Here is an 8,344-nt window from a genome sequence, read left to right as displayed (position 1 = left end):
ACCTGGTAGGGGGTGACTTCAATATTATTAGGAGGCGGGAGGATAAGAACAATGATAACTTTGACGGCAGATGGTCGTTCATGTTTAATACTATCATTGAGAGTTTGAACCTGAGAGAAATTGAGCTCTCGGGCAGAAAATTTACCTGGGCGAATGCGCTGCCAAATCCGACGTATGAAAAGTTGGACCGTGTGTTGGCTAGTGTCGATTGGGAACAGAAGTTCCCTCTAGTAACAGTCCAGGCCTTATCCCGTGGTATTTCCGACCACACGCCGCTTTTTGTGGATTCTGGTCAGCCCTCCCACTTGGGGAATAAGAATGTATTCTCCTTTGAGATGGCTTGGTTTGAGCGTGAAGGTTTCTTTGATCTTGTGGCTAGAGAGTGGGCTAAGGATTCAGGAGGCAAGACTGCGCTCCAGCGATGGCAGAATAAGATTAGGCACTTGCGGAGTGTCCTGCGTGGATGGGCTAAGCATCTTAGCGGGATTTATAAGGTTGAAAAGGAAAGGCTCCTTTCCCTTATTCAGTCCCTAGATGTAAAAGCAGAAACCACGCTGCTGCCAGTAGCGGAGCTTCAAGCCAAGAGGGATGCGGAATTGAGGCTGAAGGAACTTCTTAGGGAAGAAGAGTTGAAGTGGGCGTTGCGGGCCAAGGTCCGGAGAGTAGTCCAGGGGGATGCGAATACTGAATTTTTTCATATGATTGCTAATGGTAAGCATCGAAAGAAGAGGATCTTTCAGCTTGAGCAAGATGAGGGTACAATTGTAGGTCAGGAGAACCTAAAATTGTACATTACTGAATTCTATAAGCAGTTGTTTGGTTCTCCAGACAATAACTGTGTGTCTCTGGATGAGTCCAGGGTTGAGGATGTTCCTCAGCTCACAGTTGTGGAGAATGATGTTTTGACGGCTCCTTTTACCGAGAAAGAGGTATTTGATGCCGTCTCCCAAATGGAAACTAACAAAGCGCCTGGCCCAGATGGATTTCCAGCGGAGTTTTATAAGAAATGCTGGTTTATTATTAAAGGAGATTTGTTGCCTTTGTTCCATGATCTGTTTGCTGGGCAGCTTCATCTTTTTCAGCTAAATTTTGGAACGATTACCCTTCTTCCTAAGAAAGCAGAGGCAGTGAGAATTGAGCAATTCAGGCCAATCTGTCTTCTTAATGTTAGCTTCAAAATTTTCACCAAGGTCGGGACCAATAGGCTCTCACAGATCGCGCATGCCGTTGTGCAGCCTACTCAAACGGCATTCATGCCGGACAGGAACATTCTTGAGGGTGTTGTGGTCCTACATGAAACACTCCATGAAATCCACACGAAAAAGCTGGATGGGGTTGTTTTCAAAGTGGATTTCGAAAAAGCGTATGACAAAGTCAAATGGCCTTTCCTTCAACAGGCTTTACGCATGAAGGGTTTTGATGAGGCCTGGCGACGCCAGGTAGAATCCTTTACGCAAAAAGGCAGTGTTGGAATTAAAGTCAATGAGGATATAGGTCACTATTTCCAGACACACAAAGGCCTGAGACAAGGAGATCCAATGTCCCCTATATTGTTCAACATTGTAGTTGATATGTTGGCCATTCTTATAGGTAGGGCAAAGGACGCCGGTCAGGTAGGTGGCTTGGTGCCTAACCTAGTTGATGGGGGTGTCTCCATTTTGCAATACGCTGATGATACAATCATCTTCATGGAGCATGACTTGGCAAAAGCAAGAAACATGAAGCTCGTGTTGTGTTTATTTGAACAGTTGTCCGGTTTAAAGATTAACTTTCATAAAAGCGAGTTGTTTTGCTTTGGTCGAGCCAAGGAGGAACAAGAGGCTTATAGGCAATTGTTCGGGTGTGAATTAGGGGCTTTACCTTTTACTTACCTAGGTATACCCATTCATCATCGTAAGCTCACGAACAGAGAATGGAAATGTATCGAAGATCGTTTCGAAAAGAAACTTAGTTGTTGGAAGGGCAAACTTCTGTCTTATGGAGGCCGGTTGATTCTTATTAATTCGGTGCTCACAAGTTTGCCGATGTTCCTACTATCTTTCTTTGAGGTTCCAGTTGGGGTTAGGAAACGACTGGACTTTTATCGGTCACGATTTTTTTGGCAGAGTGATGATCTAAAAAGAAAGTATAGACTCGCCAAGTGGGATATTATTTGTCGTCCCAAGGATCAGGGGGGGTTGGGTATTGAGAATCTTGAGGTAAAGAACAGATGCCTGCTTAGTAAGTGGCTATATAAGTTATCAGATGGGACTGATGCGACTTGGGCACAGATACTTCGTAACAAGTATTTGCAATCCAAAACGTTGTCACAGGTGACAATGCGACCAACTGATTCGCCATTTTGGAAGGGGCTTATGAGAGTTAAGACAACCTTCTTTAATAGAACAAAGTTTATAGTCGGCGATGGTAATGATACTCGCTTCTGGGAGGACACCTAGCTTGGTGAGACTCCGTTGGCGTTACAGTACCCAACTCTATATCGTATTGTGCATCGCCGTGATGCGCTTGTGGCAACGAGTATGCAAGCCACACCCCTTAATATTCAGTTTAGAAGGGTGCTTGTTGGTAATAGATGGGAAGCTTGGCTTCATCTGGTGCGTAGACTGATGGAGGTTCAGCTACAAAATCAGCCCGATCAGTTGTGTTGGAAGCTTACTAGGTCTGGACATTTTACCGTTAAATCGATGTACATCGATGTTATTAACTCGAGTGTCATTCCTAACTCCAAACATGTTTGGAAAGTTAAAGTTTCTTTGAAAATCAAAGTGTTTATGTGGTTTGTACATAAACAGATCATTTTAACAAAGGATAACTTGGTTAAGCGCAATTGGACAGGATCTACTAGGTGTAGTTTCTGTGATCGGGATGAAACCATTAAGCATCTATTCTTTGAGTGCCCGTTGGCAAAAAATTTGTGGCGCTCCGTGCAAATTGCTTTTAACATTACTCCTCCGAGTTCGGTCGGGTCGTTATTTGGAACGTGGCTGGATGGGATAGAGTCCGGTACAGCTAGACATATTCGTGTAGGAGTTTGTGCGTTGTTATGGGCAATTTGGAACTGCAAAAATGATCTGGCTTTTAACAGAATAACTACTATTCATTTTTTGCAGGTTGTATTCCGAGCTACGGCGTTGATCCGTATGTGGTCCCTACTCACTCCGACGGAGGCCAGGGAGCGTTTGGTTACTGGATCTGTCCGGTGGGAGATGGTAGCGCGGGATATATTCAACCGGTTTGGATGGCGGTCATGTAATAGGATTGGCAATTAGTTTCCATTCCTAATTTTCTGCCAGCCGGTTGTGGCTTTATGGCCTTTTTATTGTGTATCTTCCTGACGAGGTCTATGAGAGCTCGACATAGTTTTCTTTTACAACTTTCTTGACTTTGTGGAACCTATTTTATTTATCAAAGTGGCTGTATGCATCCTCCTGATGCAGAGGCCGGGGTATCACCCCTTTTCCAAAAAAAAAAAGTATGTTGGGTACTATGCCAAAGCGATGTTTTTTGATGAAACTCGAGGAACCAGTATAAAAGCACCTCTAGCAGAGTCGGCAAAATTTAGATCAGCACAAGTTTTACGGCGACAATAATAAAGAAAAATATGAAGGCTGGAACAACGACCGCAAACTCAGAATCGCTAAGCTGCTCTCTCATTCTAAGTTGGATGTTTGAACATCTGAAAACTAAAAGCTGGATGTTTGAAATGTGTGGATTTGTCTTGGAAAGAACTAGTACACAATTATGTCGAAGTTTCTGAAAATATTGTATTGGAAGTAATTAAAGTAATATGTTTGGTACCATCCCCAAGTGATAACTTTTTATGAAGCTCGAGAAACTAGTATAAGTCAATACAATTTAGAAATTAAAAACAAATGATAGTTTTTTTTTATTCACGACATTCATGTTTGTGTCTTCTAGGTTTTAACGACGTGCAAATTTTCATAAAGACATGATACTCATGGTGCTATGGGCAAAAAAAAAAAACAAATTGATACTCTGAAATGCTTATTTTCTGGACTTCTTCAGAGCATCAAATTTGTTTGTTTCTTAATAGCACAATGAATGACATCTTTTTTATTTATTAACAAACTTTTGCACGTAGATAGAACACAAGAGCATATTTGTTGCCCAAACAGTTACCTGGTCTTTAAAAAAATGTTAATCTAGAAGCATCAAGCTCGAACTACATTTTACATATCCATATTATTCAATCCTACATTCCTAAGAATCGCTAAATAAACACTTTCTAGCTTAGTAATTTATTTATTGTTACAATTTTCTTCTTCTTTTGGGCAAGGCTGGCCGTTAAAGCTGCTAGTCTATCTACTATACCACTAAGCTCCTAGGGGTGAAGGCCTCTAATTCAGTTGAGGAGATTGATTTTGGATTGGGATCCTAATTTTGACTTGGTAAACAATTTTTTAAGGAGCTCTCCTGTTCAAGTGAGGTGCTCAATTTATAATTTATTTAAGATTTTGACTGACCAATGATTTCTCAAATCGGCAAAAACCAGCTTGTCAAAATATAATAGTCTCCCGCACGCTCTCATCACCTGACAAAAAAAAAAGTTCCAACATGCAACACTATAGCACCAATATGATTTTGGATTGAGTTTCTAATTTTGACCTAGTCAAAAAAAAAAAAAATCAAGGAGCTCTCCCATTGTACTGAGGTGTTAAATTTTAAATTAGGTTCACGATTTTGACTGGTCATTATCACCTGATAAGAAAACACACTTCATCGGCTCGGCACACGCCAAAGCAAAAAACAATTATGAAATCCAAACAACACCAACGGCACAACAAAGGGCGCCCTCCCAATCCTTCTAGTTGAAGACCAATACAACTAACATATGGTTTTTCCTATTAGCTATTTCCTACATGTTATAAGAAATTGTAGTGAAGTGCGCACACACTCCACCACCTCAAAGAGCATGCCTATCAATGATGTTGCGGACATTGTGGTGCAATTTGTTTGTTTTTACATAGTGCAAACATAGACTCATACATGCGCACATACACTCACTCATATGAACGCACGCACGCACGCCCCTACCCTTATGACCATATTCGAGAGACTAAGCTGGCACATCATCTTGAGATTGAAGAAGTCGCCACAGACGCCTTCCTAGTCGATGAGAAAATTTCCTCCCTCTGAACGTACATCGTCGGAAAGTCTGAAATAAATTCAGAAAAATGCAAGCACCAGTGCAATTTGGTTTTGTTTGTAGTCTATTGCTTGTTATAATCTTCACCTTTTTTTATAGCTTTCATATTATCAATAATTTTTCTTATTATTGTAGTTTTATGTAATAAATATATTTTTAGCAGATGATATTTATTGTACAAAAAATTCACCCAACTTGTCACCACCAAATATGATTTATTCTAATGATAACTTTATTGTGAAACGACTGGAAAAAAAGTTCATCATTTACAATATTATGGAACAATTATCAAGAGTTAGGTGGGCCTCTTTCCGAAGATATATACGCATTTATATATAGACTAAAAAAATATAGAAACCATGTACATAAGTTTTTTATTGAGTTAAATTAATTCACTAATGTGTAAGGTTATATTCCACGGATGAACATTTTTTCCATGTGTGACGGATTTTATTTTATTTTGGTTAAATGCGAGAACTAATACCAACTGTTGATGAAAATATTTGTGTCTTGTGCCAGTTGGTAATTACTCTCAACCAACAACACACACCCTTACACGCGGAGCTCACAGTGAACCTCACAAGCCCCCGCCGGCTACAAATCTAGGAAGTTTAGTATCTTAATAGATTCCTCCAATGCTTAGTACCTTTATGAGCTTTAGGGTGTAGTCCATATGTCAACCTTCTCTCTTCTAGTACTTTTTACCCCTCAAATTATGTGAGAGAAAAGAGAAATAATATATTTGGTCCCTGAAAAGGGAAAAAAATGTTGATAACTGCCACACGTGTGACATAATGGACATCCGATCACACGACTCTGGTGGCATGCCAAGCAAGCAGCCCACACGACCCTGTGTGGGCAAATATTAGAACCGCTGACACGTCCGAGCGCAGCTACTTCATGCCACACGCCGAACCAACAACAATTACTCACCCCCAGCGTTGCTCCCCAGACTTACCTAGGTCCGTTATGGTTGATTGGGCTAGAAATGCATGCCGGGGCGGATGGGCTGCTGGTAGGCACCAACCTCTCCGGGCTATGAGAGGATTATTCCTCGTTCGGCTGCCCACTCTTTTCTTGTAGCGATGGAAGCAGCACTGCCGCCGCCGCCGCAGGGGCAATCTCTCGCATGTAAACTCTGGCAGGGGAAAGGCGTCAGCGCATCCACTCTTGGCGGTCAGGCGCCTACAAGAGCGGCTCGGCGCAAATCTGTCCTGCAGCGTTGGGTCATCGGATCGACAGCGGGATCTAGAAGATGCCGGCGCCGACGGTCCACATCAGTAAATTCTAACCCAAGGTGCACAACGCCCCCCGTCAAATTGGCCAAGCAACAGACCAAGTATAAATTGATGATCTGCTTCTCTTCGGCGTGCCAAAACAGTTTGATTCAGTGATGTTGCATGAACCCTGCCATCCCAGATCCCCCCTCCGTCATGTTGTGGCGAATGACAACATATATCCAATAGTAGCACGGTCAACTTCCACTGCCGCGGCGCTGGTCAGGGCAGTCCGTCCCATCGTGAATCAACCAGATATTATTTGAGCTTCTATTTTCGTGCAACTGTTTCGATGTTCAGCAATTTCCTTGCTTTCTTCTTGTTCCGCAGCTACGAATGTCCCAATCGTTTATTCTTGTTATTTGGTGCACAACATGTGCTTGTGTCAATGAATGAGGAGCAGTACACTCCGTCACATGATCCTTATTTAATTAACAACGAGCTATGTTGTAGTATCCGGCTGAACAAGTTGAACATCAATGACTAAATAACTTCAGGTTCCAGCTACTGGATCGAGCCTCCAACGACTAGAGTTGATCCAAATAAAAGGTATAGTGGAATGATTAACCCGCTGATCCAAATGTAGACCTCTAGCACAAATAAATTGGCATCATCTCGTTTCCATCTGTACTTTAAAAATACTGGAATGTGATGCATATGTGACTAATATAATATTTAACTACGTTTGGCTTGCTCATGTTAATATTAATCTTAAGATGTTATATCCTCAATAATGATACAAGAACCAAATATATTTAGCAATGGTTAGAGCTTACTGCAACGTGCACATATACAGAGCACGCAGGTTTATCCAAAATAATCTCAAAATATTTCATCGATTATGCATAATATATCCATATAAATAAAAGAAGCAATACAATTAATCATTTATGTTGTTGTACTTTTAATTTTTTTTAATAATACACTAACACCTTCCTCACCATTGTGTTAGACAGGTTGATATTTGATGTCGTATACCAAACATTTTGGATTTCTTCAATGCCTTGTCATACTTTGCTTCGTTGCACTTGGTGAGTTTGTTCATCTGTCTATATATGCTTACATATAGCCCATATCATGCTCTCTATTGGACCATTTAAATTTAACACTATGTATTCATGTATTCACTTTAAACAACATTACATTGAACGTATTCCTAAGTATTTATATCTTTTTTGTTAAGATGGACGAGCGCGGCAATACGCGCCTTTATGATCTAGTATTTTAAACGATTCGCTGGTTGCCGGTTACTTTCTGGGTCCTGGGCTTCTGGCAATGCTGCACGTCTCGAACCGAGCTAGCCTGTGGAGTAGATTGTTGGTCATTGGAGATCACACTCATACACATGAGACTGACCTCGTGCATGGCAGGGCTGCATGCAGCCGGCATCTGTTAGCACACGCTGATTAATCCGGTCGTGTTGCTCTTTAGGTGTAGCTGAGTTAGCACATGCTGATTGATTTGGCCATGTAGTAGTTATCAGTAAAAACTGCAGCAAAACAATACCAGCCAAACACTGCAGTGGACTTGACAAAACTGAGAAAAACTACATTTTTTAGAAACCAGAGTATTTGTTGCCCGCACATCAGAATACTGTGGTTTTATAATACTTTGGTTCTTCCAAAACTATACTGCCAAACCAAGCCCACACGACACTGGGTGCTTACGTGGCTCTCCACCCAGATGACAACAACTGCTTTAAAATTCGTGTAAATGGATCGAACGGCATCGAGTGCGTGTGGGCGTGTTGATAAGTGCCACACGTGTGAGCTTTATCATTTGGGAAAAAAATTGGTAAACGCTCTAGCCCCAACCGGGCTGATATGACTCTAGTGATCGGTCGCCTTGATAGACAACCACGTGTCTCAGTGCAGCTCTCCACTCAGTTTGAGCCGTACAA

Source organism: Aegilops tauschii, chromosome 3, assembly GCF_002575655.3.
Source record: "Aegilops tauschii subsp. strangulata cultivar AL8/78 chromosome 3, Aet v6.0, whole genome shotgun sequence".
In the NCBI taxonomy this organism is placed as follows: Eukaryota; Viridiplantae; Streptophyta; class Magnoliopsida; order Poales; family Poaceae; genus Aegilops; species Aegilops tauschii.
This window is presented reverse-complemented; position numbering follows the sequence as displayed.